The sequence below is a fragment of the Doryrhamphus excisus genome, linkage group LG16 (genome assembly GCF_037039965.1).
Source record: "Doryrhamphus excisus strain RoL-2023G ecotype Guam linkage group LG16, RoL_Dexc_Guam_v1.1, whole genome shotgun sequence".
In the NCBI taxonomy this organism is placed as follows: Eukaryota; Metazoa; Chordata; class Actinopteri; order Syngnathiformes; family Syngnathidae; genus Doryrhamphus; species Doryrhamphus excisus.
The window spans coordinates 11037133-11056669 of NC_136372.1; the positions used below are offsets into that span (position 1 = coordinate 11037133).

The following is a 19537-nucleotide window of genomic DNA, read 5'->3' on the forward strand; positions in this document are numbered from 1 at the left end:
TGGTGGCTGTGGTAGAATCCAAGTAATCACAGACCTGCTTTAATTTTGAAGCTTACTTTGCGCTGAACAGAAAGTCACTGTGTGCACTTTTACATGCTGTGAAACTAGAGAGCATGTTGCTGTTGTCGTTTAAAGGAGAACTGCACTTTTTTAGGAATTTTGCCCATCATTCACAATCATTATGTACATGAACACATGTTTCTTTCCCTTTTCTGTGTATTATAACACAACAAAATGAGTTAATATGAGCTAGCTAATAATGCACGTCATTGGTACGCATCTATTTCCACTGTGAAGACCTCTAAAAAAATGTCTAACAACATTGCATTGTTTCATATACACGCTGTGATCATGCATTAACACATACTACACTGATGATAACATGTAATAGTTGCAGTGTCTTGCCGTATTTTGATGATTTAATACAATGAATTCCTGATTGACAACAGCAACACTTACGATGAATCATGTCTCACATGTATATCGTTGAAGGTTGTGGCAGTAAGCCAAATAATTGGTTAACTTTGAGATTCCTCACGCTACCAACAAAACAACAGGACAGACTGAAGGATGCCAGCTCTCAACTTAGACCCGACAACATCTCCGCAAAGACTTAGCAAGATCTTGATTTTTTTTTTGCCAGCTCAACAAGGAGCACACGTCTCACACGTCTGAAACATTATTGATGCTATTCCACCAGTCAGCATCCCAAAGAGAGCAGACATGTAAGTAACTGTTTTGTGTGTGTGTGTGTGTGTGTATGTTTGAACACAGCAACATGATTCTTTGCCTGGGGAGACGAGACTTCTTACCTTGTTGACGGAAGTAGCGTTAGTTCCGATCAATGGGTCTGTGAAATCAATGCACTTAAGAAAGATGTTCCCGTAATGTTTGAAATCTCAAATCAAGTATTACATGTTATCAATGGCGGATGAGTGATTAGCATGCAGGCCTCACAGCTAGGAGACCCGAGTTCAGTTCCACCCTCGGCCATCTCTGTGTATAGTTTGCATGTTGTCCCTGTGCATGTGTGGGTTTTTTCCGGGTACTCCGGTTTCCTCCCACATTCCAAAAACATGCTAGGTTAATTGGTGACTCCAAATTGTCCGTTGGTATGAATGTGAGTGTGAATGGTTGTTTGTCTATATGTGCCCTGTGATTGGCTGGCCACCAGTCCAGGGTGTACCCTGCCTCTCGCCGGAAGACAGCTGGGATAGGCTCCAGCACTCTTGCCATCCTCGTGAGTGGTAGAAAATAAATGAATGAATCAATGTACTTGTTCATACATGATCACAGCATGTACTATATAAAACATTGTTAGAGGGTTTTTTAGAGGGCTCCATGGTTGAAATAGGTGTGTCCCAATGACCCTATTGTTAGCGAGCTCATATTAACTTATTTTCTGGTGTTATAAGGCACAGAAAAGGGAAATAAATATGTGTTCATGTTTCACATAAGGATTGTAAATGATGGGTGAAATCCCCCCAAAAGTGCAGTTCCCCTTTAAATTTCGTAAACACAAGATATGTATGCTTTACACCCGGCTACACCGCGCCAGTGGAAGAATACACATGGTGCGTAGCAGAAGAATTCTGTGTGATAGTGTCGGCCTGCAAAGCCACACCAAGGAAGAAGATTCACTCTGTCTTGGGGCGAGAGGCGGGGAACAACCTGGACTGGTTGCCAGCCAATCACAGGACAAACAACCATTCACACTCACATTCATACCTATGGACAATTTGGAGCCACCAATTAACCTTTTTGGAATGTGGGAGGAAACCGGAGTACCTGGAGAAAACCCACGCATGCACGGGGGAGAACATGCAAACTCCACACAGAGATAGCCCAAGGTGGACTCGAACTGGGGTCTCCCAGCTGTGTGGCCTGCACTCTAACCACTTCGTCCGCCGTGCAGCCCCAGGAAGAAGATTAACAACAGTTATTAGTTACCTTTTTACACTTCATTGTGCCTCCCAAGCCACAGTGCGCCAAAGAAAAGGAAAGCCATCACCACAGAAGTGAAAATAAACATCATAAAAAGAGGACACATGCCCACCAAAATTTACAAAAAAAATCTTACAATTTATTTTCAAATATACCACCATAAACCATTTACAATTTTCACATTTGGAACTAAATTGGTGTGCATGTGTGTAAAGTTTCCTTACCACGCTACAGTCAACCATGCTCTTCTACTTCCTCCTTGCTGTTAAGTGTGTTTACCTTTCCAGACAATGGTAGGATAACCACAAGGACAAAAGTGAGAAGTTGTTTTCTTTTTATTAGCGTTTCATTTAATTCTTCCGGCTTGTAACCCAACAACAAGATGAGGAAAATGGATTTCCATGCTCTGTAAACAGCAAAATCTTACCATGACTCTTTTTTTTCTCCAACAACATATATCAGCAATGCCTTCAATGTACCAACAGCAACTCTCTTTTTTCACTGATTTACAAGAGAATTAGCCAAATTAGCTGCACAACTGTTTAAATGAGCTTCTGGACAGGAGCTGGATGCTGTGTTGAAGTGAAAACACTTGAGGGTGTAAATGATGGACTGCCCATGGCCTCATCTCGCCTGTTCTCTCTGATCTCACTGTGTCAGCAGCAGGAGGAGGCTCACAGGCTCCAACTGATCAGTTATGTAAGCTCCTGACTTTAGGGCTTCACATACAACGCCATCCTTTCGTCTCACTACACTGAAACAACAGGCAGTGGAACTAACACGTGACATCGTTGCACAAAACCATCTAGCGTATATCTTCTTTTCATTAGCACCACGGGCAGACACTATGACCGCATATGATGTAGCATTTTTCATTTTCTCCCGTTAAGAGAACTTGTTGTCAGTCCCTAATCAGATGGCGCCTTGCTCTGCCTCAGCTGCAGCATCACCAGGTTCATCCATTACATAATGCAACAATGCTTTCAGCTAGACCGGCTGCAGCCAGCACTGTGAAACATTTAAAAAGGCAGACATATTTTACAGCAATTAAGTGCTGCGACAGAGCTCACATCCGCAAAAGAATGTAAAGAATATCCCAAGGCGAGCACGACTACAGCAAAAACCTACACTAGGCAGACAATAATGAGCTTCAATACAAGCACAAACGTGGCTCAGGAGGTAGAGCAGGTCATCCAGAAACCGGAAGACTTTCATCCCATTCACTGTTGTTGTGTCCTTGGGTAATACACTTCACCCGCCTTGCCTCCAGTGCTGCCCACACTGGTGTATAATGTGAATGAATGAATCACTGCACGGTCATAGCATAGAGCAAGCTACCGAGCTAACTCGTTAGCCTTCAATTTTTTTGTTCACTCTATCATATCTGACATTCCATGGCTGTTAAAGGGGGCCTATTATGCTCATTTTTCAGCCCTTTGTATTGACTCCTATAGAGCAGCTACACATGATAACCAGCACACAAAGCTTTATAGCACTTCCAGAATCTGCACCTATTCAGCTGTATTTCTTTGGATTTCGTGGTTCCCACAAAAACAGCCTGACTCCAGGCACACCCACTCCACTGTGGTTGGTCCCACTAGGGGGTACCAAAATGGAGTTCTGGTTTGTGCCGCTAGCTAACAGTGTAGGAGTTGATAATAAACTGCGATTTATCTTTTTAAAACTGGACAGTTTGAAGTTTTTCAAGAAAAAAGGTTACTTCAAGACGTCTCTCTTTTTTTTTTTTTTTTTTTTGTCCCGTCCAGCCATTGGGGCAGATAGTATTGTTGATCTAAATGCCCTTACATGCTAGACAGATTTGCTCTGTCTCAGGGAAGCTTCAAGACGTCTCTCAATGGTAAGTAGCTTTTAAACCGAATGTGGCCATTAATTTTGGAGGGAAATGGCTATTAGCAACCTCGTTCCCTGTATGCAATCGCTTTTGCTCCATGACTTACACAAAATAAACACAGTTAGGACACTGATAAATTGTTACTTACTCCTTGCGCAGTCCACATGACTAAGTAATATCGGAAAGGCGTCAGGCTTCAGAAACAGTTTGTCGGCTAGTCCAGCTGCATAGTGGCCCATGTTCACAAAACAGTCCAGTGTGAAATGCCGTTGACAGATTAAAATGCATTTATTTTGCTGGTAGGGAATCAGGAAACAGAGCTGGGGGGAGGGACAGAAAGCTTATCGGCTTACAGACACACCCATAGAAGGAAATCCGCCCCTCTGTGACATCACAAGGAACAATTTTGCGACGCCTTTTGAAGCCGAGCATTTTGAGCCATCCCAAACTTCTTTCAGGGCTCACTTCCAAATGCGCAAACCTCATTATCTGAAATTTTGGCGTCATTTAAAATGAGAATACAACATTCTAACTACATTTATAGGTCAGAAAAGTGGAAAAAGCAAAATAGGTCCCCTTAAGGTGGAAATCATAGGGCCCTAGTGATGTTGGGAACAGACCTCCGTCACGTTCTGTTTGAGGCATCTTCCTAAAAGTGATGTTTTTGGGGCATAGGATCTGTCAAAGCATCAGGGATCAATGCTGTCAGGTAATGTATTGTATATTATATTTTTGCCATCAGCATGAGATATTCCTATCCAGTATCACTGTGTCGTGGGTTTCTTGCAGCTGCACATTTTGAATGAGGCAACAGGTTTGTTTCCCCTGATGAATCATTCTCACTAGGCTGTGAATGTTTAAGAACACGACCAACATGTTTATCCCACCAAGACTGGAGTTACCTAACAAGCTTCATTTCCATGTCAGTGACAGTGATGCTGGACGTCAGATTTGAGGATGAGTCAACACAGCCTTTAAAGCAGAGCAATATGAACACAGTGTTTCTCTCTCATACATTCATTCATTTGCGGCAGCCACAAATGCATTGGGATTACCTGTTCGCCCTCCCCCATAAACACACAATGATGCCTGTGAATGTACTTTGTCTTTCCAATTCTGCACAGTTAATGGTATCAAAATGCTGCTTCTTATCACACCTCATATGCATTTGGTCTGCCAGAGAATAACAATACGTAGCAAGAGGGATCACTGTTGTGTGCTTAGTGACAATGTCACTGTATTTCATGACTATTGAGACCCCTCTTGTTTTACAAAAAAGTGATTAGCAACAAATCTCGCTTTCGGGCTCACACATATGTACATGCACATGTCTCATGGCCAATTTTGCAAATTTTACAACCCGCCACCACAAATAGATTGCAGCCTTGTAGAAAATTTAATTAAAACTAATTTTCTCAGTTCAATAATGGAAGGAACCTATTATTCTCATTTTTTTACCCTTATTGAGTTGTGGACTCCTATAGAGCAGTGACACACAATAACCCGCACAGAAAACTTTCTAGATCTTTCAGAATCTGCACTTATTCCAACTTTATTTCCTTGCCGTTGTGCTCCCCGCCAAAATGTTCTGCTTTTATTTATTCCACCCACGGCCCGCCTGCGGGCACGCCCACTCCACTGTGATTGGTCACACGCCCAGAGTGCTTCCTAACTACAAACAAACCCCACTTTCTAACATAGTGGGTATAGGAGTTGATAATAAACGCATAAAGTCTTTGGAGAGCTAATTGAAAAGGGTTTAGGAGCTATTGGCAGCTCATGATCTAGAGGCTGGAGAGCCCTGACTTACCGTGTATGCTCCTCCAGTTTCTCCTGCCCGAGGAGGAGCAGTTATTGTCGCACACACTTTGTCAAAAGCACCGCCAGTGCCATGGAGCTCAGGAAAACCGCCACATGTGGCCGCTGCCTCCACCCTCCCCTGTTCGAGGAGGAGCACTCATTGTCGGACACACTTTGTCAGAGTCACCGCTGGCGCCACGGAGCTAAAAAGCTGGACTTGAGGGCGTTGGTAGTGGAAATGTGGTCATTGCACATTTTATGCAGGACTACTGTGTTCCAGACAGTGAGCACTGTAGTTCTCTAATCCTTTGTAATGTTCTGATGCGGGCCATCTTTGATTTATTTTTCAAAGAATGGGCCCCTAAGCTGCAGTTACCATGAACCTAACAAAACAATTATCTGTTTTTTCCCCAGTTAGCAACAAGCCTTTAACTACAATTGATTATCCTAAAGCAAATCTACTTAACACTGTACAGCTGTCATTACAATTCTTAAGACATAAAAAACATAATTATTTTCTCCCTGTGAACCCCCCAACTCTGCTCTGTGATATTTCTTCGTATTCTTGCTTTGGGTTGATGAGCTTTTTGGGACATTTGTATGCAGAGAGTGCTAATGACAATTGTGTAAAAATGTACTATGCACGGTCATGAACTGAGCTGAAAAACAGTATGTGCTTTAACAGCCTCTCTTCTCTTCTATTCACAAAAATACAGCATGAAAATGACTTCTGATGCACGGAGCACACAAAGCTCAACACAGGAAATACTGAACACGGCAATATAGTAAGTCAATTCAGTAAAATTATTTTACACTGTACTGTAATGTACTGTTCTTGGAACTGGAACCCTGTAATAGAAAAAAATGACTATAATTTAATGGAACAAATAATAGAATTGAGGTTCTGAATGTTGGTCAGTCCTTCTGGTAGTGGCTAAGCCAGCAGAGAAGGCATTGCTGGCCCTGACTGCACCCTACTGAAATTAACATATACAGTGGAGTGAAAGAACGCAACGAAGACTCATCCAAGAGGTCACAAAAGACCCCACAATACCAGCCAAACAACTGCAGGCCTCAGTTGCCTCAGTTAACATCAGTGTTCATGACTCCACCATATGAATGACATTGGGCAAAGATTGCCTGTATAGCAGTTTTCCCAGACTAAGGATTTTATCAATTTTGCCAGAAAACATTGTGATGATACCCAAGACCTTTGGGAAAATGTTTGGCAAGGCAAAACTTTAATCACTTTATTAACACCTTTTGTGAAGGTGTGTGCTACATTACATGTGGGAGAAAAGAAACACTGCATTTCAGAAAAAGAACATCAAAATATGGTGGTGGTAGTGTGATGGTCTGGGGCTGTTTTGTTGCTTCAGGACCTGGAAGACTTGCTGTGATAAATTGAACCATTCACCAAAAAATCCCAAAAGAGAATGTCCATCTGTTGGTGACCTCAAGTTGAAACCAACTTGAGTTCTTTAGCAGGACAATGATCCAAAACACACCAGCAAGTCCACCTCTGAATGGCTGAAGAAAAACCAAATGAAGACTTTGGAGTGGCCTAGTCAAAGTCCTGACCTGAATCCTATTGACTATAGGATTCACCATATATGGATACACCATATAGAGTATGTATTTCCAACTCAAAAAACATCTCAAAAGGCACTATTTTATTTATTTATGTTTATTTGTTAAACCACCAGAAGAAAGATTTGTGCATGTCTGAAAGCTACTGTCATTGTCGTCAAGGCATACAACAAAGTTACCGCAGCAGCTTTGTTAGATAAGAGTATAAACACCCCTGCACATAACCTTTTTGGTCTGGTTCTCAAGGGAGCACCTGGAGATACTGCTTGGTACTCACTCTTTGCACGGCACACTTATCCGACAAGCTGTCCTCATCACTTTCCTCCTGACTGGTCTCCTCACTATCTTCTTAGACATGGTGGATTATGATGGAGGCCTGTTTCTACCTATCTTGTTGAGCCTGTGATTTATTTGCTGCTTGCATCCACAAGTCAACAGCTGTCTTTGGGTAAAAGTCAAGCGAAGGCAGTAAGTATTCAGTTTTATCAGTTAACAATTAAACAACAATTAATGAGAAGGTTATTGTAGCTGAATCTATTTTCCTATATTTTATTGCAAATGTTAATCTGGAATCAGGGAAGTCAACCTCAAACTGGTAGGGTGAACTGTCTTAGAGTACATTGGCACCAAGACGCAGCAATATAATCCATGCTTTAGTAGAGTGTCAAAAATAGACATTTGAATTAGAGCTAGAACAATATATTGATTAATGGATGGTTAATGGATTACCCAATTATTCACTCATTAATTTTCTACCGCTTTTCCCCAATTAATCAACAACTATTATGGTAATTGGTAAAACTTTTTTATTTGAATATGTAAATATTCTGATATTTCAGCCTCTCAAATGTGAATATTTTTCCTTGAAATACGTCCTATTATATTTGTGTTTTAGCTAAAATATGATATTCACGCATATCAGCTTTAAAATAAAATAAAATAAAATAAAATAAAATAAAATAAAATAAAATAAAATAAAATAAAATAAAATAAAATAAAATAAAATAAAATAAAATAAAATAAAACACCCTTTCAAAAGTACGACTGTGGCACTGTTATCAGATAATATCTAAATGATACCTAACCTAAAATGTGACAGGCTATGTGTTATATCTGCCTTCAAACTGAATGAGACATCTCAATACATGCTGTCTTAACCATAACAAATGAATAATCTGTGGAAAACTCCCATGACACTGAAACAATGTATACAATTTCCTGCTCTACTTTTGTTGCGTTTTGATCAGTCAAAAAGCAACCTGCAAAATGCTACTGCTTTTGATTTTTTTTATTCAGTTCTGAGCTGATGGTCTGTGCACTGTACTGTATAATTCACATGGACGCTTCTCGTGAGTGATATGTCAACATTGATACCAAACCAAATGAAAAAAGTGATATCTTCCTCATATGAGCACATAGGAAGTTTTCATAGGCATTTTTCACTTTGTAAAATGCCAACAGAAAAATATCCGGGAATAGAGCAGGTCGTCCAGAAACTGGAAGGTTGGCGATTTGCTTCTCGCTCCTTCCACCCACTGTTATTGTGTCCCTGGGCAAAACACTTCACCTACCTTACCTCCGGTGCTTCCCACACTGGTATATAAATGTGAATGAATGTTTGGTAGCCACGTTTCTGTCAGACCACCCCAGGGCAGCTGTGGCTACAGATGTAGATTACCACCATCAGATTGTGACAGAGGGGTGAAGCGTGCTTTCGGTGCCATGAAACGTGCTGCATAAAATCGGATGCATTATTACGTCCCATTAAATGCCCAAAAAGTTGATATGTGATGTTGGTACCAGGCTATTTATATTAGTTTACTTTATATGTAAGTGTAAGTGATATAAGTGTTTCTGAAAATTGACAGCCATACTTAAACTGTACTTAAATTGACTCCTAAGTTACTCACACTGTACACAAAACACATCAAGGACCCAGTAACAAAAGGATTAAATTCAGGAATTATCCAAAATTCATTCAATACCTTAGACGTATGTACACATTTTTTACATTTTTTTGCACAAGAGGCAAAACAGGTGATGATGCAACTGCACACTAATTGATGTCACTTTTAGAGCAGTTTTAGGTCATTAAAACGGCTGCTAGGCGGCAGAAATCCTCAGCACGGATGGACAGCAAAGGTGTTGAAGAGCATGGAGGAGTGTAGTGTGCAGAAGCTTACACACTGTAGGAAAAATTTTACGAATGCACACTCATGCGGGCACACACATGTACACCAACAAGCCTTTTCTAGTTGTGAACTGATATTTCCCTGAAACTTACCTAAGTTCTACTGCTGATTACTAAAGAATGGAAAAAGGTAGAAACAAACTTTTTTGTCTGATGAAAGACAAGAGTCTAATCTTTCTTGTGGAAGGTTCCATGTTTATATAGCCATAGAACAAAATATTCTACTTGAAAAATCAAAATCGTCTAAAATGGCCGGTACTGAAGAGGTTGAAAAGGGGGTATAGGTGGTTATAAAATGTGTGAGTACTCACCCCTAATGAATGAGAATGTAAGATGCGGGATGAACAAATGGAATCGGAGTCAGGGTGTAGAAGTTATATATATACTGTAATTTTCACTTTTGCGTCTGACAGCAATTATGGAGTATGCAAGGACGGCCAGACAAAGTGTGAAATCGCAACGCTTGAAAACAAAACATTATCAGTGAAGTATGGTCTTTTTTTAACAGTGTTACATGTATCTTTACATTTCATCAGTATTTTTATGTATTTATAAATTATTATTGACTTGTGGCAAATGGGATGTGTTTTCTACAGAAGAAATGGCCTTTCGTCAGAGAAAAAATGATTTTTTTGGACTAAAATCTTTCAATTCGGACACACCGGACATTCAGACTCGCGTATAGTTTAATAGCTTCTCCTTTACATGTTGAATCATCAGCTTTAAATGATGAGATCATTCAACATGGCCCAGTGCAATGGCCCGAGGCTTTTTGAAACTGTTACTGTACGCTCATGAGCGAAAACGACATACAAATATAATATAGTGCCACAGATGCATGATGGGAAAGGACTGCATGTGTGTATTATGGTGCAAGCAGAGTGCAGCATGGCTTACACGGTCTAATCAATCTGGCTGATGCAGTAATGCATCATTCATGACAAACAAAGCCAGTGACTTCCTCACTGAACTTATCAACAGCATTAAAGTGATACCATGTCATGATATCTTGAAATGATAATAGTACGGATTAGATTAGATTATGTTGAATAAATGACACACCATAGTCATTTAGTCACTGAGTCTATAAGTGGGACATAAATCCCGCTTATGTCAACAACCTGGCTACAACCAGCAACTCAAGTCCTGGTCCACTGTGTTCTTCATTCATTCATTTTCTACCGCTTATTCTCACAAGGGTCGCAGGGGTGCTGGAGCCTATCCCAGCTGTATTCAGGGGAGAGGCAGGGTACACCCTGGACTGGTCACCAGCCAATCACAGGCCACATATAGACAAACAACCATTCACACTCACATTCATACCTATGGACAATTTGGAGTCGAAAGTAAATAGAGGTTCATTTTTGGGCTAATAAGCAATTAATTCTGTCATTTGTGTGAAACTGATGGTTGATTTGTCACATTTGTAGCAATCCAGATAAAATGCAATGTGCAATTCATCGGCCTCGTGAAGAACATGTGAGGCAATTTCAGTTGGAGTTCTTCAGACAATTGGAGAGTGATCTAGAAATATAGATAGCTTTGTGGAATGTAGTTGCATATAATAGAAATATTTGTATTATATATGTACATAATACAAAATGATTGCTAATTGTTTGGGGTTAATTTTAAGATGATGATCAATCAATGGCCGCTTATCCTTGGTGTTTCCAATCATATCCCTTTGTTCATTCATTCATTCATTCATTTTCTACCGCTTTTTCCTCACGAGGGTCGCGGGGGGTGCTGGAGCCTATCCCAGCTGCCTGGTCGCCAGCCAATCACAGGCCACATATAGACAAACAACCATTCACACTCACATTCATACCTATGGACAATTTAGAGTCACCAATTAACCTAGCATGTTTTTGGAATGTGGGAGGAAACCAGAGTACCCGGAGAAAACATGCAAACTACACACAAAGATGGCCAAGGGAGGAATTGAACTTGTGTCTCCCAGCTGTGAGGCCTGCGCGCTAACCACTCGTCCGCCGTGCAGCCCCACTGCGTTCTTCTTATTATTAAAAGGCAGTGTTGTTCACTTATGGCCAGCAAAGCCTTCTCTGCTGGCCTAATCATGATCACAAGCACTGACAACTTGTATTTGTGCATATTAGATATGTTTGTCCAATTAGATTTCAGCTTCTATGTGGTGCCATATCAATATACGTATTCTGCTGAGGGCCTTCAGAATCAGAAATGCTGGCCCATGTCACATACACACTATTACCAATGGGGCTGTTTTTTCTTAAACCACAGTCCTCCCTCCAGCCTCTGATTGGTTGATCAGAGCAAAACTGTTCAACAAGCCAAATTATGGAGGACAATTTGACATACTGTATCTAGTGAGCAAGATGTATTTTAACCAGAAGTGTTATACTTTGGGGCCGCACGGTGGACTAGTGATTAACATGTTGGTCACACAGTCAGGAGATCAGAAAGACCTGGGTTTCATTCTCCTATTGAACCAAGAGGTTCCAACATACAGCATGTATGTAAGCCATAAGAATTCATCATAAAATAATAGCAACGATAGTGTAGAAAAGTACATCACGATAACGGGGTTAAGTGGATACACATCACAAATGACTTTTTATGAAACTTTTTTTTGTATGAAACTAACCCTACAAATACAATGAGGACATTTGTCAAGTTATATTATTCAGAGTTTGTATCATTAAGATGAAAAATGCTGCTTAAGGAGCCGTCAGCCACCAGTCATAACAACCCCTGTGGGGCTTTTGGGGGGACTTTGATGTCAGCCGTGTGACGTCATGTGACATTTGTGACTTGGGCTACAGTATTGTTTGTTTGGTATAGAATGGAGACCACAAGGTGTGAAGGGGTACCATTATATCGGTGACTATTGATGCAAACTTCCTTGAATTTAGTAAGGTAAACTGTCCATCATTTAAATATCATTATCAATAAATCAATTAAATATCAATAATCGAATTGTGTTGAATTGTGACTAACATTACAAATAAAGGTTGGCAAAAAAAACACCCACCAACTAAAAATGAAAACAGAAAAGACGACTTACAAAAACTTAAGTAGTTTACAGAACGAGGACTGCAGTCATCTTATACTTCACTTCTCTTTTACACACTTTTCTTAGTTTGGCGACTTCAGCAGCATGAAATTATGACTCATGCTGGTTTTATTCTGTCCTCGTTTACAAACGCAGCAGTTCAAGCTCCAACGCTAACAAATCCCTAACAAATAACGCTAACAAATTCCCTCGCGAGCCTTTACTGCCATCTCATTGAGCACTGTGTGTGCTCGCTCACTTCCGTCTTTGTGACACAAGCCCTCCAAATAGCTGTCTTCGGCCACGCCCCCCCTGGTGACTAGCAGCTTGTAGCCCAAATTTGAGCTCGTATGCCAAGGTAGTACTGTATAAATGACAATAAAAAATACCAGCCGTGCTAAGTCCAGACCTGGCGTACTCAACTCACAGTAACGGTAAATCCATATAACTTTAGTCGTGTCCGTGCCATCTGCGGGGCTTTGAAGCTCAACTTACCAGTATTTTTTTGTCCATTTCTGCTCAATATTTGTTCCTTGTGGATCAACATTAACTTCAATGCCACTACGGTGTGGGCCAAGGGTCAAACATGATGTGTGCATGTAAAAAAAAAATTACCTGATCAAAATTTAAACCCTATCAATTTTCCCCCGGTATGGGGGGGGCGTTATTTATGAAATAATTATCAATAACACTCTTTGCCACTCACAACACAAAGCTGAAATGCAGGCTGTTCCCCCCCACTTTAAATACAACTTCTTCAATATCTGCAAAAATATGAAAATATACAAGTCATGGTAGGAACATAAACTCAGGATGTGTGAAGCAAATAGACGGTGTTTATGAACGCTTATTCATTTATGGATGACACGTTTTGAACGTGGATGTCCAACCCCACCACAAAAGCTCACGTTGCACAAAATGACAACCGAGGCAGTTGCGTCACTCCCAGTCGGTGACGTCACTGTGTCGGTTAATAATCCGCAGCTCGATGCGGCTGATCAGGTTCGTGTTCCCTACAAAGAGCTCGTACCACCCAGCACCGTCCCACCCTCCCCGTGGACCTCGGGTGTCCTCTGGACCGCAGTGTGGATGCTGCTGCCATAACCCGGCACTGCCTCAGACATCACGGCAACACAGTCACTTAGCATCCACGCACTCCCATGTCCGCCCTTTTCCTCCTTACCTCTCGGATGGATGTTCGCTCGGTTATTAATCCATGATCCTCGCCTTCCTCCCAGCGTCTCCTACAAGGACCAAATCAATACGTTCTATTTCCTGCACGGTTCCAACCGTGAGGGGGCATTCAGGTGGAGAACCGAACCTCCTCCTCCTCCTCTTCTTCCTCTTCTTCTTCTTCTTCTGCGTGATCACATATGCTCTAAAACGCGACCCTGTTGTGTTTCCGGTCGTTCTCCAGCAGCAGCAATACAACACAACACAACAGTGCTCGCGTAATTTCTCCACACACACACGCACACATGCACAGGCGCAGAGAGCCCCGTGTCATTTAAAGAGATAGAGGCAGCTGTGCCCACAGCCTCCCGCTTCTTATGTAACCGGAGCAGGAGCTTCTGGTGATGGAGCTCCATACAGTCCAGACACGCACGCACAGAGGTAGCGGTCCCGACGTTCACGCCATATGTCTGTAATGACTGTACTATAAGGACAGTGGTGTGTATAGACAGTCTGGGGGCACAATACCGCAGGTCAGATTCACCTGGGGCCCTGAAATGCATTTTAAGCACCTCACAGCCATATTAGTACCACTGTCAGATGTTAATGATGTTACATTTTCTGCCTCAGACATCACGCCACAGATGGAGGATTAGTATAGCCTCCTCACAGACTCATCAGAGTCTGACGCTCCTTTAGTACTTTTTTCTGACCTGAACTCACCAACAGAAGTCTAATTCCTACCATATATATATATCTCCAACTCACAAACACGTCTCTCAGAATAAAACTTCCTCATTGTCACCACAGAACCGTGAGGTGCATTCACTAATAGTTGGAAGCCCGGACATCACAGCATCTATATTACTTAAGTATGTGTAGGGTTGGAAGTGTCTTCGGAATACTCAAAACATGTGAATCCAACTTAAAGGGGACCCATTATGCTGACTTTGTATTGAGTTGCAGACTCACCGTGCATGCGTGGGTTTTCTCCGGGTACTCCGGTTTCCTCCCACATTCCAAAAACATGCTAGGTTAATTGGCGACTCCAAGTTGTCCATAGGTATGAATGTGAGTGTGAATGGTCTTGAATATATGCCCTGCAACTAGCTGGCAACCAGTACAGGGTGTAGCCGGTCAGCTGGGATAGGCTCCAGCCTATCCATGACCCTATAGTGATGGATACATAGATATTTATACAGTGTTATGCAGTCCAGTTTTTAATAATAATAGTTAATTTGAAATAGAAGCGTGAAGACCTCACAGCTAGGAGACGAGGGTTCAATCCCACCCTCGGCCATCTCTGTGTGGAGTTTGAATGTTCTACTCTTGCATGCGTGGGTCTTCTCCGGGTACTCCGGTTTCCTCCCACATTCCAAAAACATGCTAGGTTAATTGGCGACTCAAAATTGTCCATAGGTATGAATGTGAGTGTGAATGGTTGTTTGTCTATATGTGCCCTGTGATTGGCTGGTGACCAGTCCAGGGTGTACCCCGCCTCTCGCCCGAAGACAGCTGGGATAGGCTCCAGCTCCCCCGTGACCCTTGTGAGGATAAGCGGTAGAAAATGAATGAAATGAATTTGAAATAGTATTGAGAACCAGTAATATAAACGTATTTATCTGTACAAACCACTGCATGAGTTACTGGCATCAACATCTTTCAAACCTGAATAAAGACAAACACTAACAAACCTGCCTAGTTAAAATCTGTGAATGTCCTGTATCCTAATATGGGCATCACCTCAGTGAGGAAGTGGCGCCATGACGCTTCATCTGAATGTGCATTTTCTCTTCCTCTCCTTTATCCTCCCTCTGTTTCTTTTTCTCTCTCAGTCCAAGATGAGGACTGAGAGGAGCCGGAGAGGTTTCTATTTATAGAATGCAACCCGCTGCCCCTCCCGCCCTCTTCGGCACAAAGAGATACACCCACACACACTCACACAAAGCAGCCGTGGAACGGACAAAGCCTGCACACACACATACTGAAACAAGCAAGTGAATTCATGCATTCACAATGTATAGCACACTGGAGGTAATACAGGCAGAAAATGGCAAATGCAAAGCAAAGGCAAATAAAAAATCCCAGCTAGGCTCATTGTAGTGCACATACTACAGCATCAATAATGCAGGGATTTTCGGAGGAGGAAAGGGAACACTCCCTGTAATGGATATGGGGGTGGGGGCTTGGGCTTGTCTGTGCACTAGATATTACTGATGCTGTGGGCATAAATCTGTGTACAAAGTCACATTGTGGGAGCTCAGGCCTCTCTTGGTAACGGAAAGCAGGCATAAATCATTCCATTTTTAATGAACAAGGGCAAGCCAGGCGTGTATAGTTTCAACAGATGGGCTAAAATTGTGTGCAATGATATTCAATTAATTCTAAGCTAGTATAAAAAAGCTACCCTGCAACTTTATCTTGGGTTTAATTGTTATTAGTTATGGTTGGAACTCTTGCACGCAAAAGGGTGAAAATTAGTAAAAACCCCGATTGTGTGGCCTGTGCTATTATTTTTCTGACAAATATACCACACGGTGGCGCTCTTATTAAACACTAAAGTTGGACATCTCATTTTATTTTTTAAATTAAATTAAATTTTATCGTTTATTATTATATTATTAGATATTACAGCAGTCTCTTTTGTGGTTAAATTTTCACTTCTTTCTTGTGTTTTTAAAAATAAAAATATAAATATAAATAAAATAAACAATAATAAATAAATAAAAAATTAAAATCTAAAAATATATAAAAAAATAAAAAAATAAAATAAAAAAACTTAAACTATATTAGGAAAGCAGGAAGAGAACAAATGTAACAGTTACTGATTGTAAAAGTACCAGATGGAGGAGTAGGATTTAATAAGCTTTGCTTCTTCCTACTCCTTTTGAACATGTGGAACTGTGAACTGATTATGTGATCACTCAATTGTAATCTGATGCATGTTCAAATGAAATAAAACCATTACCATTACCATATTTCAAAACTAAATGAATAAATCAGGCTGTTTTATGTTCAAACACAGACGATTATTACATAATCATTTCCCCCCTAAATTAAGCATTTTCAAGCATAGAAAATGCCCATTTTAACTAAAATACAAATGTTAGACATTCATAAGATGCATTCAAAGATGTTATGTAGTGTTCAACACTGGCCAGTAGGTGTCAGTGTTGTCAGTATTGTCATGTTGGGTGAAGCATACAAGCAAGGCAATAACAGGCACAATAATAATAACATAACAATCATGATAATAATTATCCACTACAGCAAAAACTCAACTCTGAACCGTCATGTCACTTCCTGTCCTCCACATACCCAGAACACTTTTACTGCAACACAAACGACCTATAGGGGTGCTATTTTGTTTGTAGGGCTTTAATAATGTTAAAACCTGTATTTAGAAGGTAACGTAAACAGTGTTTCTATGCTCTAACTACAAAAGTATTTGATTTATAAAATACTTTTCATGATGTGTAATGAATAGCTGGTCATGTTTAGTCAACCCTTGTCAAATGATTTCACCATTTCCAGCTGCATTCGCAGCAGCGGCAGTCTCGGCTGCACGCGACCTCACAACTTGACCTTTGATTTGCATGTCGCACACCGAATGCCGTGGTCAGACCTCTCAGCTTTAGCCATAAAAAGAGGCTCCTTCTGTTCTCTGTATGCCTTTCATTGCAGGAACGGTGACATCATGCTGGAAATTGATAAAGCACATTACAGTGCTAAAAGCATTCGATAAAGACAGGACGTGGCGTCCTTGGAGATGAGGACAGTCTTGGTTTCACAAAGTCAGTGCTGCTCACTGACGTAGAAAATGTGTCAAAATTGGGCTTGAAGAATTCTAATCAGCGGGCAAACTGAATGAATGAAAAGAGATACGCAAACACATGTGCACTCTTATAAGAAGAGCGAGCACTGCGGTGAAGATGACTCAGCCACTAGAGTTACCATGGAAACACAGCCTCTTTGCAATCAGTCTCTAAGTAACTGTGCTGTTGCCGAGGACTGAAATTGTGTATGTGTGTGTGTGAATGTGAGACATTTAGCTATGAATATCATTAGGTGTACTGATACAAACTACAGAGGTGGTTCATTCACCCTTTGAATTATAATGCATTTGAATCTCAGGGGTGGGCAGATCCATTTGACTATGGATTATATCATACCACTTTTCTGATCAATTATATACAGTTGGACAATCTAGGATCAGGCTCCTGGCTTAAATTTATTTTTATTTGACTATCCAGTAACAATATATAGAATGAATTTCTAATATAAAAACATATATCTATCAAAGATTTATTATTTTTATGGCTTCTTTTGTATGCTCAACCTGGATAAAAACGGGTTCATAGTTGGGACATAGATGTTAAAAATGTAAAAAAAATGTAGAATGGTGAAAAAGCTATGGTTAAAAAGCTATGGTTAAAAAGTTAAAAGTGGCACATGCTCTTCAAAAAGAATCGTTTCAGTGACGGCAAGAGTGAGTACTCTGCTCATTATTAGACAATCTTTGACGTTTCCTGTCTCTGTGAGGCGCAAGCTAGCAACGGCGGAAACGAAGATCGAAAAAGCTCAAACACAAACTGTGTTTTATCGAAAAGGTTTGAGCCTTGGGAAACGTTCGTCTCTGTGAGTATATGTGTGTAAAAACTGAAATTTCCCTGAATTATTACTTATAGTATATTTGTAACTTGTTTGTGTGCTGTAGCTAGCAATGTATGCCTGTTTTAGCTAGCTGCTTGTGTTTATCATATAGATAGGAATTGCATTTGTTGGTTAGCTAGCTGTCTAGCAGCATCACTGATCACATGGATTGACAATTTATTTATGATTAGTGCTATTGGCCAGGAGTGCTGTATTATGGAGAAAAGATAAAATAGGTTATTAGTAAAAAATAAATTTAAAGGGTGGGAATGTGATATTTTTAATGGGTTGCACACATGCTATGGCTATATGATAAAAAGGGAAAATGAACTATAAAATCAGCTTTATTTAGACTAAAACATATTGCAATATGATTGTCAAAATTCCCCCAAAAGTACAGTTCTCCTTTAAGGAGACTTTGGATGTGAAAGTACATTGTCTGGTGGAGCTCTCGCAGGACTTCAGGACTTCAGAGCAGTTTGTGAACCTGTTGTCTTCCACCACTAAGAAAGGCTGGTCATCTCATCAGATGAATTCAATTATGTTTTGCCGTACTTGCAATCGGAGCATCCCTGTGAACGCACCTCACATTCTTGTGTTCTCTTTTCGCTTGCCACACCTCCGTGAGGTGCATGCCATACTTCTGGGCAAGTGGAGAAAATGTGACACAGTTGCAGATATCTGCTGTAGAAGGGCGCACCATAAGGAGACACCGCTCCAGCTCACATTATGTTAAAAATAGTCTCTAAAAATATAAGCTATATGAGAAGCATTCCTTTGCTTTTATCCACCTTGCTCCCTTTACCACCCTGTCCGGTTCATGCCAGTCATTGTGCTGTGCTGCCAAGCTAAACCAACAAACCCACCTAACCAACCCGCTGCAAGCTTCTCTTCCACACACAGCACTCTGTGTGTTTAGATGCATTGACGTCAGGGCTGACGCACGGCAGCCTGGGATGTCCGGCGCCATCAAAGGCCTGTGTGCCAGGCCTTGAACAGAGGTATTATTGGCCAGCAGAGGGAGAGATAGACAAAAAGAATAGGATGAGAAGGGAGGAGAGGAATGGGGAGTTTTTGAATAAACCACAGAATATCATGTGGTGATTGTTTAGCTGTGTGAGACACGTAGAGTAGGACGTGCTTGTGTGTGAGGAATTCCTCTGCTGAGTGCAGCTTGATTTTGCTCCTGTCTGGGTATCAGTGAGGCACAACGGTAAATCCTGATAATCCAAGTCTGTGTAGGTTGAATTATTGCTAGGTGTATGTTTTGTTAATGTCGGGCCGTTACTAGTGTATGTTTTGT

General features: G+C 41.0%; 1 protein-coding gene across 2 annotated transcripts in view; it reads right to left on the reverse strand.

Annotated features, from left to right (window-relative positions):
- fbxl16 (F-box and leucine-rich repeat protein 16) overlaps nucleotides 1-13896 on the reverse strand; it is a 28946-nt gene extending 15050 nt beyond the window's left edge. For both annotated transcript variants that reach the window (XR_013630034.1, XM_058049445.2), the window contains exon 1: nucleotides 13592-13896. The gene's annotated coding sequence lies outside the window, so the exon portion shown is untranslated. The remainder of the gene's footprint in view (nucleotides 1-13591) is intronic.
- Nucleotides 13897-19537: the final 5641 nt, after the last annotated feature.